This window comes from Carassius auratus, chromosome 1 (genome assembly GCF_003368295.1).
Source record: "Carassius auratus strain Wakin chromosome 1, ASM336829v1, whole genome shotgun sequence".
In the NCBI taxonomy this organism is placed as follows: Eukaryota; Metazoa; Chordata; class Actinopteri; order Cypriniformes; family Cyprinidae; genus Carassius; species Carassius auratus.
In genome coordinates, this window is record NC_039243.1 from 18,942,308 (window position 1) to 18,961,577 (window position 19,270).

Below are 19,270 nucleotides of genomic sequence, written 5' to 3' on the forward strand. Positions count from 1 at the left end.
TTTTGTATTTCTTTTTGTAACCGAATGATCATAGGCCTCATTTGTCATGATTCTGCCCTCGTGTCCTTGGATTTTTCCCTAGTCTTGAGGCAGGATCATGACAGACCCATGTTTTGTGTACAAGCACATGGCCTTGTCTTTGGGCCATGTGCTTGTGTTGTCTCGTTCCCTTGCCCCGCCCCCCTTGTTAACCTAGTTGTGTCGTGATTGCTATCTGTGCCACCTGTCGTGTCTTAATTGTTCCCCTATTTAGATCTCCTAGTGTGCTCTGTCTTGCGTCGGTTCATTGTTCCTCACCTGTGATTATACCCTGGTAACCCCTTTGAGATATTGTGTCCTGTATAACCGTGAGTGTTTATTTGTAGTTAGTGTTCTCTAGTTTTGAGTCTTTGTTTATCTTGTCTAATCAGTCCTGTTTAGTTATTTTTGTATCTGCCCTAGTCCTTGTTTTCCCCCTCGTGGGTTTTTGTTTTCCCCTTTTGTATTAATAAATCCTGTGTGTACCCGATTCCTGTCTGCACTTGAGTTCCTCCCTTGCAAACCCTGACATCATTGATATGCTCCTCAGCTTTTGAGTGAAAATATGTACTGTATTTGTGGATAATTTTGCCAATGCTCAATTCAAAAACTGAAGTGAATAATTTAAGATCATTGAGGCCTACAATAAATCAGTTACAAAAATAAATTTTAAACCTGTGAAAGAAAAGTTAATAAAATTATGTGTTTTTGTTTTTTTTGGGGGGGGGTCATCATGCAGAATAATTGTGTTTTAAAGCTGCAATATGTAGGAATTTTGTAATAAGATTTCCGAAAATAACTTGCACAGTGTGCTATATTTCCTCCAGTTGTGTACTTACAATATCTCAAAAGTCTCCAAAGATTTTTTATTTCAGAGAAATTCCGATTTTAAATAACTGGCCATCCCGGAAAAGAAATGTTGCCTCTAAGTGACGCAATGTCCGCTCTATACTTTGTTTCAGGTGTAGACCATGTGATGTTCCACCACACCGGAATATCACATGGTCAAATGCGGAAGTGGTGGTTATGTTATTATTGGTTTGGTTGTCGTTGTTATGGATCACAATTACTCTTTGGCGAGTATTGAAGTGCCAGAAAAACGTAAGCGTCCATATTCGGATACACGCAGACTGTGCGACAAACGGAGGAATAAAACCAGGATAAATATCGGCCAGGCATTTACGAGATGGAGAGAGCTGCGTGAAAATCTTGGACTTGACAGAGACTCTGCTCTCGCGAGTGGATTGATAGACAGGTAAGCAAATCAATTATTTATTTTGTTATTGTACAAGTAACGTAATAGTTCCAGTAAAGATTATTTTAATAGATATGAATTACACCACATGCCTGTACATTCTGTCACTGTAGCATTTTTTTAATCAATAACGTTACCTGTGAGAAAATAACATAACGTGGCAAATGGACTGTTATATTGCTCTTTGTACTAAGGTAAGGATTTTTATCACGTGTGTTGACCGAGATTATGACAGTACAATTAAATACAATCGGATATGTGTTGTTAAAAATATATTTAGTCATTACTTGCAAATGTTCGTTTAAATTTACTTTTAGAACGATTGGTTTGAGCACGTTAAACAACACGGCATTAACCATAAACATGTAACACTGCACAACATTAACCCAACAAATCATTTAAAGGGGGGGTGAAATGCTCGTTTTCACTCAATATCCTGTTAATCTTGAGTACCTATAGAGTAGTACTGCATCCTTCATAACTCCAAAAAGTCTTTAGTTTTATTATATTCATAAGAAAAAGATAGTCTGTACCAATTTTTCCCGGAAAAACACGACCAGCTGGAGGCATGACGTGTGGGTGGAGCTAAAGAATCACTAGCGCCAGTAGGCTTTTGCGTTGAGAGCGTTTGGAAGCTCTGACACACTAACAAGGAGGCAGAGATATTTTAAGCAGTTTTACTCACCGCATGCGGTTCCAACACACGATTGTGACCCTTTTTCGTTGGGACTGCATTATCCTTAAGAAATAAACGATGTGCAAATCCGGCGTCAAACTGGGCCTTGTTTGTAAAACAAGCATCTTCGAAATGCAGGGAACAAACACTTGCACAACTCCGTTGATGCTCTGTAAAAATAAACTCCATCCACTGGTCCCTTAATGCTGTTTCTCTTTTGGTAATCTGTGCAGTGTTGTCGTGCCCTGGCAACCAAAAACACACTCCTTTTGTGACATTTCGCGATGCTCTCGCTCTGATCAGTGAACGTCTGTTGGGCTCTCAGTACTCTGCTATACGGGAGCGCGCGCTCTTCCAGCAGACGTGCCCTTAGGACCCATATAAGGAAATTCCGTTCCATCTAACGTCACACAGAGCCATACTCGAAAAAAACTTTCCGAAACTTGTGACAAACCGGAAGGAGTATTTTTGGAACCGAAATACTCCTTCAAACGTACAACTTAATTTTTGAAACTTTGTCCATGTTTAGCATAGGAATCCTACTCTTTAACAGTGTAAAAACTCAGTATGCATGAAATAGCATTTCACCCCCCCTTTAACAAATAGCTGTAAGTTGTAACGGGATAATATGTAACGGAGGCCAGCGAGTAGTGCTGTGCAGGTAAACCTCACTCCCCGATCTCAAGAGACACACTAGCGACATTTAGCCTCCTTGTTAGTGTGTCCGCCTCCCATGCTGAAGACCCGGGTTCGAGCCCCACTCGAGGGAGTGCAAGGAGCGTCAGATTTAGATACATTGCTATAGTGAAAATGCATTAAAAACGACATCTCCCATCGTCACCTGCTTCATAGCGTCATCAAGCTTCGCCTTTGTTATTGTTGGAAATGTGCCCTCTTGTGGTCAATTACAAAAATCGCATACTGGAGCTTTAATAGAATTCAATATTGTTATGTATTTTCATTCACTGTCTATCCTGTCCAGGACACCCTTGTAAAGAAAATAATTTAAAAAAATAAATATGTTTAATCTCAGAGAGGCTTCTCTCATGGTTAAATAAGGGTTAAGACCATATACATTTTTTGTTTACTTAAATAGCAAATATCACTTCATATTAAAATGAAATAAAATATGACTTTTGATGACCAAGTGTTTGAACACTGTATGATCTTCTGCTTGCAGATGTTTAATTATCTGCAAAATCAGCTCAGAATGTAGGGCGGCTCAAACTTTTCCAATCTCTTTCGACTTATCAAATGGTTTCAGCATGCACTCTGCAAATATTGCCTGAACTGCACATATGTTACTTGAGCTATCGAATGACTGAACCAACTGTGAGACCAAATTGAAGAGCACTTTAAAACATACTCTGGGATTTTGTGCCACTCTCATAGTATTCTAATGGGTTTCCAATATCAGCATTGCAGCGAGGGACACACAGGTTCATTGGGTAAGGAACTGTTCTGATTTAAAAGCAATTATGCCTTTTTTTTCCCATATGACGGCAGAGGCTTTGCAAACAAAGAAACTGAGAATCTTGTTAATCTTGAACATTTAAAGCTACACTGACTATAGAAACAATAATTCTAATTGGTTTACGCAGTATCCTACTAGGTAGCACCGACTTACCAATGTCTGCTTTTTAGCAAATCAAGTAATATTACATGCTAAATGTAATGTCTTATAATTCATATTCATGATAAAAGCAGAAAAGTCCTCACTATAAATCAAAGTTAACTGGTGAATTCCCAATGAAGAATGACAAAGACAGACCCACCAATCAGAGAAGAGGCTTTCACCATGTAAACACTAATCACAGCAAACAATTAAAACAGCAAACACCCACCTTTATTAAACATTGCACAGTATGTACTCAAATCAGAAACAACAGTACAGAAAATTACAGAAGTATATGTGATGAAGTCACAAAAAATCAGTTGCAATCCTTCATGATTGTGTATAATTTGTCTATTTAACCAAACTGCATATAGCCCTACTTTTTACATCAAATCAATGTATTGTGTGCAATGTGAATGATTTGATTCATTGATGTAGAATATTCCTCCTTAAATTATTTATTTACAAAAACATTAAATACAATTACTAAATACATGTATAAATAAATGACCAAATTGTGTCAACATTATATTAAAACTGATCAACACAATACTATAACTGAACATGTCAAGGGAAAATATTTTTCTGTACTCTTGAAAATAACATCACAACTCTTCAGAAAGCTGCTTCCACTTATGGCGTCCCAGTAATGGATTTAATGATAGATAGTTTAGAGCATTTATGAAGTTGTTACAATGACCACAGAGACTCAAAATCCATGAAGTGCTTTTTTAAAGCTTTTTATTTAGTTTAACTGTATAACATGTTTGACTGCTCTCAGCTTGTTCTCGAGTTGCCAATTGACCTTGTAGAGTAAAGCGGTGGGAACATGTTTGTGCGTTTGGAAATGTTTTCTCTTCATTTTACAGTTAGCTTTATGCAACCAACTGGTGCGGAAAGTTCAGTCGAATACATTAAAACACCCTGCAGAACAGGTGACCATTCAGGATGCTAAAATGCCACTTACTTTACACCCATAAAATATCAGAGACGGGAGTAGGGGAATTTCTATAGAAGATATTTAACTTTGACATGGGTCCTTGTGTTTTCTGTTCCTTCTTCCTAAAACTCTTCATCATCTTTTCTATACTTAATTTTTACTCTTTAAATGTTGGTTGGATGATTCCAATTGGCTTTCAGTGAAAATTGTTAACAGTCGTCCCCTTTTTTAATAATAATAATAATAATAATTCGAATAGTTTTGCTGACCTTGTGAAGATGGTAATTTTGGTTGCTAAATGTCATATCGACATGTAAATGGAAACTATTTAAGATTTACATTACTCATTTATTATTTTGTGAAAATGTTTTCAAGTTTCAAAATCTTAAATAAATAAATAAAACAAGTAACCAATATTAAATTCATTATTAAAATAGTTTTGGGTTACTAAAAGAGAAACTATTTTCATTAGTTTTTTTCATTACACATTTATGCTATCTCATTTCATATTCATTAGATAACTATACCAGCAAATTCCTGCTAATGGTCTCTTTTTTTATTGAATATACTGGTAATCTTGTTTACAGACACACTACATCTTTTCTAATGTAACTGCAAAGTGTATCTTTTTTGTATATCCTGCTAGTATCCGTTACTTCGCAAGTCTGTTTAAAACTCAAGCTTTGCTTGGTCATTGAAGGTCTGGCAACCAAAAATATAACACTAATAATGAAAATGATCTATGAAGCAATCTTCCTCCAGGCTCATATATCATAAATGCTAATGTCTCCCTAAAGCACCATCTCCCTTTGGTAATAATTGCTGTATGAATGCGAAGAGACAGAAACAGAGAGAAAAATGACAGAAAGTTGTAGCTGGACTTGCCATCTGTTCTCAAGGTCAATTGTCACCTAGCAAACACATCCGTCATGCCCCAAACCCAGTAAACAAGCAAAAATTACACCATGCTTCCCACATTGTTATTGCACATTTAAAAGCCTCCTACTGGTTTAGAACACTTGCAGTCGCTGCGGGCTGCAGTTGAATCTATGACTGTGGATGATGCAGAAAACATTGTAACAAGTGGTTGTGAAATTATACAGTTTAACAATGCCATACACATCCAGCTGCTCTTCACTCAAACATTTTTAGATTCTCACTCTGTTTATGTTTCTAATGGAACCCTTGTATGTATTTATGCATTCACATTCAACAACGATGTGTTTCACTATAGCGATGTTGGCACGCATGGGTATGTTTTACTTTTAAACTCAACTGAAAGCGCATTTTGTTAGCTCCCCCGATGAGCATTCAGCATCAGCGAGATGTTTATGGGGAATATTTTTATCCTGAAACAATCATTACCTTGACACAATAATGAAATTTAAATAATTACAGTACAAGTACTACTGATTCAGATTATAGCAACTGCCCATTGTGGTATTTATAATACATATAATGCATTAGGGTGCATTATTTTTTTCTATTTGATCTTTACTCCTTACATTAAAGATTCACTAAACATCAAGCTGATGCAAATTGTGAGACCCATCCAAGCTACAGTGAGACCTCGGCATTTGACCCAGAATGGGCATCTGCAATCATGAATTCAGTGAGCCAAAGAAGACTGCATCAGACCTCTTCTGATCTCACTCCACTGGCTTGCAGATTTGAGGTTTTGACTTTGGCTTTAAGGACTACAACTGGAACAGCACCCACCTACCTCAATACACTCCTACAAGTGTATGGTTTTTCCTGCCAGTCATGGTCTAACTCCTTCAAAACGGAGGACAAAGTCACCTTCCAAATCCTTAAGTCTATCTGCTTCTCTGTGGTGGAAAGAGCTGCCAACCTCCATGTAATCTACTGAGACCATTGCAGATTTCAAGCAGCAGTTGAAAAGCACACCTCTTGTACCAGGACTACAAAAAAAATTAAATAAATTAAAAAATAAATTAAATTAAATTAAATTCAGAATTTCTCCTCATTTCCTAAACTAGCCCACTAATAAACCAGCCATTATTAAATACTATAAATATTGTATGGTCTGGGAAGGATTGCTTCTTATATTCCTCATTCATATACTGTACCATCTGCTAAATTAATGAATGTAAGTGTAACCACTTTTATATAACACCTTAAAACAAAATCTGCGAAATACACATTAAAGCTTCAACTTAAATAAATAAACACATGCATTTATGTATGTATGTTCCAAAAGCAAGTATTTGCATCAGTGCCATAGAATAAATACTTTTAAGTTTACCCATGCACACGATTTACTAATTCTTTCCCTTGACGTACTAAAAAAATGCATACGATACGATTACTATTTTGTTTCCTTGATTTGCTAAAACGTGCACACAATTTACTTATTTGTTCTCTTGATTTATAAATCGTGCACAGTTTATAAATTGAGGGTTTGAAATGGTAAATCGTGCATGGGATTTAGCCTAATTTTTTTTCCTGCATGCCATGTGCGAGACTCAGTATCAACATCCACCCAGTGTTTCTCATAAGACAACATATCTTTTGCATATTTGTATCAGGGCGGGTGAAATGTTACTGAGACCTGCAACACCATTTAAGCATTTTTACTGAGGTGATCTCACTCTCGTGAGTTCTCTATTTATTTATTTATTAAAGGAGACCCTTTCATTACAGGAAACTGCTCAAAGGAATGAATGAAATAAGCAACGACAGTACACTGATAGGCAGAATACAGCAGCATGATTCTCTAAAGGTTTATATATATATATATATATATATATATATATATATATGTGAAAAAAATTGTGTGTGTGTGTGTGCATTTGTTTTTGTGACATATCAGGACACAACTCTGTATAATGACATGGGTATGACACAGGTATTACAAGGAGAGGGTGACTTATGAGGACATAACCCATGTCCCCATTTTTCAAAATGCTTTTAAATCATACAGAATTAATTTTTTTGAGAAAGTAAAAATGCAAGTTTCCTGTGAGGGTTAGGTTTAGTTGTAGGGTTGGCAAAGACCGATATAATATACAGTTTCTACAGTATAAAAACCATTACACCTATGGGATATCCCCACTTTTCGCAAACTGTGTGTGTGTTTGTGCGTGCGCACGCATGCTTGCGTGTGTGTGTCTGTGTGTGTGTGTGTGTGCGTGTGTGTGTGTGTGTGTTTAAGTTTGTGTGTGTTCCTATTTCCAAAGCTGACTGAACGATTTTAGCGGATCAGACTGATGCGTTTGCAGCGATTCTAGGGTAAACAACACACGGCCTCAAAACATGCACAGAGATGGTCTTGCATCGTCAGTTAATTTGTTTTCAGCCTGGTCTTTCTTGAAAATGAGCCAGCTGGGAATTGCAGCAGGGATGGTCAAAAGTGATAGTGATAGTGGGCCAGCACTATTTCTACTTTAAACCAATAGGGGCCAGATTACAAATTTACGTCCATTAAACTTTTACACCATCTTGCTCAATTTCCTTTTTACTGGAGGAAATCTAAGTATAATAAATGGAATTTGTTTTTAAAGACTTTAGTAACTATAATATGTATAACTTTTGGATTTATACAAATTAAAATTGGTAACTTTGTTGTCAGTTGACAACATTACACCAACAAGCCAATGTAAACATTTCAATCGCATTGTCTGTAATTTTGCATTTTAATTTTTCCGTAAAAATTTACAAAGTTCCTATTTTCTGAATAGTGGCAAACATAATATTCTCAACACACCTGAAAAGGACAGATAAAAAATTACTTATTTAAAAACAGTTATTTCAAATGGTACCATAAAAAATCAAGACTTTTAAATATCTTTTTTAAGACCTGCACAAATAAAAGTAATACAATATGAATGAGGCAGGATGATGTCATCACATTAAAATCACTGTAAAATGACTGTAAAAGGTATGAATTACAGTTCAGATACAGGTTTTAAGAAAAACAAAAAGTTTTATTAAATGATAAACTTCACATTTCAGACTTTAAACTATTTTTAAGATAAGGGAGGTTTCAAAAGTATCACTTATATTAATTTAAAGAACACATAAATATATCTACAGTAAGTATCCTAATTGGGTAACACTTTAGAATAAGGTTCCATTAGTTAATGTTAGTTAACTACTTTCGTTAACATGCACTAAGCAAGAACAATCCTTCCACAGCTTTTATAAGTCTTAGTTCATGTTAATTTCAACATTTACTAATGCATTATTTAAATCAAAAGTTGTGCTTGTTAACATTAGTTAATGCACTGTGAATTACCATGGACTAACAATGAATAACTGTATTTTCATTAACTAACATTAACGAAGATGAATAAATACAGTAATAAATGTATTATTCATTGTTTGTTCATGTTAATTAATACATTAACTAACATTAACTAATGGAACCTTATTCTAAAGTGTTACCCTTAATTGTTTCGATTTTAGATAAAAGTGGGTTAACACAAAAGGCTCGGTTCAGTAGGGGCATTTATTTAAAGACAATAAAATGACAATGTGTGTGAGGAAATAGTCCGGGAAAGAACCAAGCAAACAAAGGGAAGCCCAAATGGACCACCTCTAAAAACCCTGATGTCCTGATGTGACAACGAGAGTTCTTATAGCCACTCTCATACGGTCCACAGGTGTAGGGGATCTGCTCATAAATCATGACTACTGTAAAAGGCCATTATTATTTAATTGTATATTTATGTGGAAGACACAATAACAATAATAAAACTAACACAATAATAATCATAACGTGGGCTTAGGGACAAACTAACATTTGAGGATCTGAGCTTTGCAGGTCTCAGTTTGGATTGTTTGGAAAAAGCAATGTCCTGTTTGGGATGCTATTTCGTGGTCCATTTCACTTTCTTGGACCCGTAGAGCTCAGCCAAGGATGGATGCTCTCAACCAAGTATTGCGTTGTTTGCTTAGCAACATGCTAACTTCAAACCATTTTGGAAATGGAATGAATTGAGTCTGCTTCTACCTGTGAAGCATTTTATATCTGGCACTGTTATGTTTTCATTTCAGTTCGGATGTCGCCTAAGATGACAGCTGCCTATGTAGATAGTGAACATCTCAATATGGAACACAATTTTTGTATTTTCTCCAAGGCAAATCCTTCTATTTACAGCCGTTTCAAAAACATTTGAGCAAACGACCAATGTTACTCTTACAGTTAATATCTCTTTTCAACCTTTCCTTATTTTCTCTCTGCTGTTCTTGTAAGGCGTAAAGTGAATTTTGGAGCCCCACCAATCTCTAGCACTTCTGGAAACATCACATTATAGATCACAGTCAGATTTAATTCAATGTGAATGAAAACAAGGCTGATCTCTCTCTCTCTCTCTCTCTCTCTCTCTCTCTCTCTCTCTCTCCGTCTATCTATATAAAACAAACATTTTATGAAAATGTTCTCACCTTCAGGAGAAATTTAGCTTAACATTTCTCTCTCACCAATGACTCCTCTGCAGGAAATGGGTGCTGTCAGAAGTTTAACCATATAGCTTTTCACTTCACAAGAAATGTATTGATGCGCTTGCACTTATTGATTTATTGATTATTGAGTAGTGTGGAGTAAGTTACTTGTGGATATTGTGATGTTTCTATCAGCTGCTTGTACTCTTATTCTGACAGCACCCATTCAGTTGCAGAGGATCAATTGGTGAGCAAAGTTATTTAATGCAAAAAAAAAAAAAAAAAAAAAAATCTCCAAATCTGATAAAGAAACTTGTTTACATCTTGGATGGCCTTTAGTTTGAGGACATTTTCAGCACATTCTCATTTATGGGTGAACTATACCCATATCATCACCATCTGTCTGTAATAGGGCTGGTAAGCAATTAAAATGTTTAATCTAATTAATTTCATGATGTGGTGAATAATTAATCTAATTAATCACACATCAAATTTGGAGAAATTACTCTCAATAGATCATTCAAAGTCATTGTTGTGCAAAGCATCAAAAAAGATTTAAAAAAAATAGGTTCAACATGAAATATTTAGTTTGATAAAATGTTTTACATATACTCTTTTGGACCATGTGAGTAAATGATTTTAGAGACATTTTCTAGGCTCCATCACACAGTAAGTTGTTACACTGCCTCATATTAGTCATCAATCGACTGTATGAAATGGCAAGTGAGTTAATAATTTTAGCAATTTTTTTTCTCCATAATTAATTAATCTAATTAACGTGTTAAATTGCCTGCCCTACAGTCTGTAACAATTAAAATGAACTTTGACCAGATGTTTCACATCAGATTATAGTAGACCGTTTGATGATGAAATGACGTCCCAACATTAGTCTTTTTGCGCATCTTTTGCTTTGTTAAAGCTCTCAGCATGTTTCTGCACTGGAGCATGAGCTATGACCAACAGGTTATAGGTGCACCTGTGCTTCAATACAAGACCTCCTACTGTCACCTCACTGATTTACAATGTCCACATGTGGCGGAACCGCTACACTTGTCCACATCACTCCGCTGTTGCTAAGTAACTACTTAACAAGACAGGAATTTGGGCAATAACATGTCAAAAGAAGTCAAAATATCACCCATATCTCAAGAGCAAAAAGGAATGGGTATGTTTTTTCCATTCATGTACTTTTATTTCACTGACAGCTGTGGTATGCATTTAAACAGAAGGTCAGATCAAATAAATGTTGATATTAATAACCTCATGCCAGGAGAAAAGAGGGTTAGTATTTCTCCTGTATATTAATTGTGTTACAATGTTATTTATGTATTTAATATAATAATAATAAAAACATTAATTATTACAGTTACTTACATTTTAATTACGCTATTTTCCAAATGTCTTTGCTGTCACTATGATGAATTAAAATTTTAATATACTTGAAAAAAAATGGTACTGTACATATTATAGTATATTTTATTTACTTATTTTATTTTTCTTTTAGATTATAATTAGATTTTATAAATTAAACTACTTATTATTATTTAAATAATAGGAGCTCCTGCTTTAAGCTTCCTGTTTCTAAATCTACATCCCCACTCATCAAGCCAAGTGAAAATATTGCAAATTAAGATATCATCACATTCACAAAATGTTTCATACACACATTCTTTCAATGTCCCATCAATGGTCTGGTCTGTTTAAGGTGCCAAAAATCCCAAAATGTGATGGAGCGAGACAGATGGTGCTGAGGTGCCGATATGCATAGGAATATGTTCCATTACTGCTACCGGCTGTCCAGTCTTACCCCACTGCCACAATGTTGCCACACGTCGATGCCAGTCTGCCGTTCTCCCCAAATCTGCCTAAATGACAACTGACCCGTTTTGGCTTGCTTTCTGGGTTTCAGGCGCTCCAAAAGGACGGACATCAGTAACCTCCACCCAGCAAGCTCCTTAATTATGATAAACCCGCCAACACATGAGACGTCACTTCTCTTAATTAAATTAAGATCATTTTTATTGACTTAATTGTTTGAGACAAGTCATTTGCAGAGGCTTAGACTGCGACACTGACAGCACAAATGATGGAGGATGAGTAATTAATGTGTTTTTTAATTGAAATGGACTACTGATGAAGGCTGGTTTATACGGGGCTGCTCTGCTGAGCAATGAAAGAGTCTGCAGCCCTCAGCGATGGAAGATTTTCATTTACCCTCAGCCACTCTCTTCATCTTTGGAGTTTGATGTAAAGCTATACTATATAAATATAATGGCACGTCATCCAAGCAGGCAAAGCTGATTATTGCAGGAGGCTGGTTTGTCAAAGATTTTAGATGTAAGCACAAGCAGGTTTGACAGAAATGTTTGTGTGTGTGTGTGTGTGTGTGGGTGGTTGGGTGTGTGCAGCAAGTGCGGCACAAAACATTTGTCACAAGTTGCAATTAACTAGGTCAATTTATAGCTCTGAAGAAATTCAGTACAGTGAGACATGATGCTGAACACAGCAATCTGTGCCAGAAGGGGTTTGAATTTCTGATTTTAGAAGTCTGACCCTCCTTGTTAAAGCTTATTATTATTATTTTAAGCAATAGTTAACCCAAATATGAAAATTAGTTGAAAACATACCTACATACATAGATGAATGAGTTTGGAGAAATGTAGAATTACTGTACAGTACTTGCTCACCAGTTGATCCTATGCAGAGCATGGGTGCCATCAGAATGAGAGTGCAAACAGCTGATAAAAACATCACAATAATCCACACGACTCCATCATTTAACATCTTATGAAGCGAAAAGCTGCATGTTTGTAAGAAACATGTCCATCAAGATTAAGGTTAAATGTTATTTAGAGTGGGGGGGGGGGGTATTTTGATTATGTCACACTGCATCAGTGGTGTTTCTCTCTAAAACAATAAAAATAAAGTATTTTTTTCCCTCTTCTAATTTTTTGTTTTGTTTTGTTTTGTCAAAATAAACAAATAAAAATTTAAAATTTTTTGCAAAACACATGCCACGTGCAGTTCTGAGAGACTGACACAGCAGATCCTCAACTCCACATGATATCTCTGTTGAAAAGTCACTTTTAGACAATACTGTCTGTAATTTTAGGTACATTAACTGTGTTTGTTGTGCATGATTGGACTGTAATGAAGCTGCTCCAGAGTTCACCGCTGTTCTGAGGTCAAGTTAATCAAGTCAGTGAAATAACAAACTGAAATAAAACCAAAATGATACTATTCCTGACATTTATTCATTAGCATATACAGTAGTTAGAATTCTGTTTGTGTGTGTGTGTGTGTTTCTGTTTGTGTGTGCATCTAAAAAAATGGTAATATTGTGGAAACGGTCAATATTTTTCAGCAGTTACTGAAGAAAGAGAAAGAAAGACTGCTGACTTAACAGTTGTCTAGAACACGATCATTGACACTCTCCACAAAGGGCTGAATGTTTCGCAGAGTGCAGTATCAAAGCATACTCATGGAAAGTTGTCTGGAAGTGTGGTAGGAAAAGGTGCACAGGCAACAGAGACAACCGCAGCCTTGAGAAGATTGTTCAGAAAAGCTGATTCAAAAACTTGGGAGAGCTTCTGAAGGAGTGGACTGAAGCTGAATCAGTGCATCAAGATCTTCCATGCACAGACGACTTCAGGAAAAGGGCTACAACTGTCACATTCCTAGAACCAAGCCACTGCTGAACCAGAGACTGTGTCAGAAGCATCTTATCTGGGTGAACTGGACTGTTGCTCAGTGGTCCAAAGTCATTTCACATGGAAATTGAGGTCCCACAGTCTGGAGGAAGAGTTGGTTGGCACTGTGTTTTATCAAGTCCAAAGTCAACGCAGACGCCTACCTGGAGATTGCTGGCTGACAAGCTTTATGGAGGCATAGATTTTCATTTTCAAGCAGGACTTAGCAGCTGCCCACAGTGCCAAAACTAGCACTTACTGGTTCGCTAACTATGATATTACAATGTTTGTTTGGCCAGCCGACTCACCCGACCTGAACCCCACAGAAAATCCTTGGGGTTTCAAAGCAACCTGAGCTTCAATAACGCAGAGCCAAAGTCTGACTGCCTCCATGCCACACCATATTTGACACTTTTCCACTGCATGGCGCAGCGCGACTTGCTGTTTTGGGGTTTTCCACTGTGAACAGTACCTGGTACCTAGGGGTTTTTTCAGTACCACCTCGGCTGAAACAGAGCTGTACCATGCAGTGTAAAAGCAACAATTGATGCTGTAATTTGTGCTAAAGGAGTCCCAAGTATTAAGTGTATAAATGAACATTCTTATTAGAACTTGAACATTTCTGTATTGTAAATCCTTTTTTATATTATTTTTATTTTTTGATTGATTGATTGATTGATTGAACTTATTTAAACTATTCTAATATTTATTGATACTGCATTTTTTTAAATATTATTATTTTATAAGCTGTATGCAAAAATCATTGAAATAAAAAAAAAAAAAAAAGGCTTTTAATAATTAATCTGGAACATATGAGAGTTCACTTTTTGTGTTTGTGTATTTCCACTTATTTATTTTTATTTTTGACAGACACAATTTAAGCAACAAAACAAAGGTTTTGAACCTTTTCGATCTCTAAAAGAGCAGTTTCCTCATAAAAATGAAGCAGTGAAGTCCAAGCTTAATAAAAAAAAGATTCAATTTCTGTAAATGCTAATTAATTCTCTAAAAATGTGAAGCCTTAATTGCTTAATTTATATTTACTTACTCAAAGGTTATAATAAAATGTGCATATAAATTTTTGTTCCGGAGCAACTAAATAACATCCTTGACTGTCCCTCACGCGTTGCTGATCAAATTACAGAGACAGGTGGTAATTCGATAGAGAAGACCATGTTCAGGTCAAACTATCAATAACCTACATAAAGTTAAGCATGCTGGGAAACAAGAAATGTGTAATAATTTAATTAAATTACTACACATATAATAATTTAATTAAAATTAAGTATTCAGAACATGAAATGGTCCCCAACGTAAATTTCTGCATGACGGTCTTCAGATGTGTTGTCAGGAACAGGATCAGACTTCAGCCTCAAGGTTATCATGAGATAAATACATGTAATTTCAACTAATCTGGCCCATTAGCCACTTATTTTGAATATTTAACCCCTTCCTTACAAAACATTGGTATAATGCTCCACCCACAGACAGTGACATTGTGATAGTCATGATACATTCAAGTACCCATATTTATAAGTTGGGAATCGTGTTGCTTTCATCATCGAGAATTATGACTAAATGTCATCATCAACAAACCTTTATCACGTGATGAAAACGAGACGAGACGCAACGTAAATGCTGGTCATGTGGCGATGACTATAATTAAATATATAATGCAATATTGTTGATGAATAAAAACTAGTCTAAATGTGGTTCACAAAATAAAAACTATGCTAAAATTTCTCTTCCTTTTCATTGACCAAAATGAGACAAAACTAAATGTTCTAACATTATTTTGTCTCATTTAGTCGCGTTATCATTATTTTGCAGTATTTCTGTTTCCTGCGTCTCATTTCATGGGCTGCATCAAGTCGCACTGCACATGTGCATGCAGTGTCACTTCCTCAAGCCCCACTAGCGGCATTATTTAGCAAGACGACAACAAAGTTAAACAGGATTTATACTTTCGCCTGGCTACAAGGGATGGGTGACACCAATTATTTTGTTTTCGATACGATACCGATACTTCATGGCCAGTATCATCGATATCGATACTTCTAAACTGAACTTTTCGATTATGGAATTTATTTAATTATTAGGAGTACATTAGGTGAAATACATTTTAACATTCAATATGCCTTAATTGCATCTTATTAAGTTTTATTTTTGTTTACACGTGGTTTAAATATTTACTGTAGTGGTAACCAAGGAAATCTACAAGTACAATAGTTAAATTATGTTCACTTTACAATGGTTCATTGTCATAAGGGACTGCCAGTAATAGGATGTTGCATGCATAAAATGCAACATTCTCATTCAGACAGTGTATGATTTATATTAAAAATCCTGAATAGAGCATGAGCAATATTAACTTTTTTACATTCAAATTTAAATAAATGTACTGCACCAACTAGGGTACAATTTCAATAGGTTTATTGTGAAATAACTCAAACATATAGCCTATGTTTTTCTGCATTGTTCTGGGCTGCCTTTTCCAAAAAGTCAGAAGAGTGAGTGAATACTCTCTCTCTGTAATCGATTTATTGCATAAACTATAAATCAGCCTTGACACAGAGAAAGGGACCAATGGCCGGCCAGCTGGGCTTCGTCAAATTTTTTTTACAAGTATTTCATTTATTGTTTTTATTTAAATGTATGTGTGTGTACTTTTAACATGTTTGGTTGGCAAAATAAATGTTGTAAATTCATATCAGAGTGTCTTCCATGTCTGTAATAAGATATAATATAATATAATAAGATAACCTTGTTTGAAATGGGTTTGGCTTAAAAAAAGGGTTTCGTATATACTACAAGGTACTTGTACTATATTGACTGGTTTAAATAGAATGGCATTACTAAAAAGAAACTAAAATACAATTTGTATTGACTAGACAAAAACGAGTGTGAACATGATCAAAACTACTAAAAACTAAAATGACAGCTTCACACAAAGACTAGACTAAAACTAAAATTAAAACAGGCCACCAAAAACAATACTAGTTGGGAAGTTGTAACTATGACATCAGGTGCATTCAGATCACTTTGGTCAAGATGAAAATTCTTTGACACAATTTTTTTTTTACTCTTCAATTCCTTCTAGACTTTTTACAAAACGATTAATATAGAATGTGTATCATTGTGTTTTTGATTTATGTTTTTATTCGATAAATGAAGGTGCAGTAAATTGAATTGATATTCTGTCCTAATTGTACAATTGAAATATGCTTGAGGGATCCCGTTCCCCGAGCCTGAGTTTGGTTTTCTCATGAAGAAGTGATTTATGTGCACATAAGCATCAGTTGTTTGCTCGGTTATTAATGGCAGTAAAATGATGGACTGTAGGTGTAGGGGGGTGAATGTACAGCGCTCTCTCCCACCTTCAATGCTACAACTGAGGTGCCCTTGAGCAAGGCACTGAACCCCCAACTGCTCCCTGGGCGCTGCAGCATAAATGGCTGGCCACTGCTATGGGTTTTTGTTCACGGTGTGTTTGAAAATGAGAAAATTTAGAGATAGAAATAGTGAAATTTTCCTGAATACAGAATTCTCACTTGACTGGAATGATGCTTTACATTTATACGGTATCTAGTGTTTCAAATCAAGTTAACGTATTTTCCTCATAAAACCTATGTGCTATAAACCTATGAAAATTGTTTTTAAAAACACGATGCAACAGTTTCAACACTTCACAGCACAATTTTTGGTTCAATTGGACTGAACTTATCCCAGCTGATGAATCTGAATGTAGTGTTTACATGAACGCTAAATAAAGTAATCAGGTTAATGTACGATTTTATATGTCACAAGCTTCAAATCTGATTTGTATTTTTTTTTTTTTTTTTACATGCGCATACTGCAGTTTCTCACTGTTTGCACAATTTGTTTTTAACAGCAGAATTAATATTTTATTTATGACCACTGTGCCATGTTGCACATATTTATCACACGATTAAAATGCTCCTGTCTGCACCAGAAACAGGTTGCCTGTGGATAAGAATCTAAAACAAGAACTGGTGGGAGGTTGTCCTGCTCCTCTTCGCAGTTGCCGAGTGAAAGGAGAGATTTATAATTATATTATTACGTTATTTCTGCATCATTCATTGCACATGCACAGTCCTTTCACTTTAGGGGTTCAAGCCGACCAACTGTTTACATGCACTCTCAATTGTATTAGGAAAGGAATAAACCACCCCCTTCAATTCAATCGAAATTTCATTCTGATCGAGCTACATCAGATCGATTAAGTGTTTACATGAAAGATTTTCAGACTGACTGAGCCATCAATCCAATTACAAACCGATTATTTGATTGCATGTAAATGTAGCCAGTGTCACAACGACTGTTTTCAGTATACTCTGTCATAATTTAATGAGTAGATGACATGAAGTGTCCCAAGATTTGTTGCAATGAAAACAAATGAGCGCACATATCTTACATGCAGATCCAAGTTGAGGTGAATTTTGGGGGATGATAAGAGCACAAAAAAAGAGTCCACAAAATGATAAGAGCACAAATTACCTTATTATTTCACAAACAGTATTTTACCTCATAGGTGCTATAGCCATGCTCATTTTCTCTTCTCAGTGTTTGACACAGGATGCAAGACATATACTGCTAGACATGGACAGATTTGCTTTATAACAGGGGCGTCGCTAGGCCCTTTTTAGGGGGGCTTCAGCCCCCCTAAACTTATGCCCAGCCCCCCTAAAAAATTATTTGATTAATTAATTAGTGATCGCTTCAGTCCCCTTTAAAAACTCATTTGAAACGGTGGAAAGCTGCATCAAGTTCCGGCTCCTCCCCTGATCTGAGTCTGCACGGATTCAGCGCGTTTTTCAATCCACAGGGGCGCCGAGCAGAGCGAACATCAGAGAGTACAAGGTGTGTGTGTGTGTGTGTGTGCGTGTGTGTGTGTTCTCGCATCCAATACCAATACGTCTTCGCTGCGTTCACCTTCAGCCTTTATCACGGTGTGACAGTTGTTTTTTCTTCCAACAAAAATGAAGCGATTAACACCCATGAAAACATACTTTAGAAAACGATCATGATTTATTTTAATTTACTTTTCAAAATTCAAAACATATTATTGTGTATTTCGGCATTACATTATGCAGCCATTCACAGAAATGATTAAAGACACACATCATTGTCTGAAAGCACTAAATGTCACAGAGAGAGAAACATCATGTGGAGTTATTTTGTTTTGTATTATTAAATATGATTTTGTATTAAGTAATAATGAATCATTAGTGTATCATGATACATATATTAGAGTAAGAGTTTTTTTTTTTTTTTTTTTTTTTAAGTGATTGATTTATAGAAGTGGCAAATTGATAATGGTGTTATTTTTAATAAATAGAAATAAATATAGAACAGATTAAACATATTGCCAATAGACAATTACATTAATACATGTTTTGTCTATATTCTTAATGAATATTAGCTGGTTAGTTAAATGATTTGAAATGAAATAAATTTCCAGGGGCTGACTTGATGTATAACCAACCGTATTGTTGATTATAAAGGCTAAAAAGCTAAAAATTAATAATAATAATAATAATAAAATATAATAATTTATTTTTCATTGTAGATGGATATACAACATTTTTTTTGTCGTGCGGGAGTAGGTCTGCAAATGAGCAACAGTCAGGTGAGAATAGAACAGACAGCC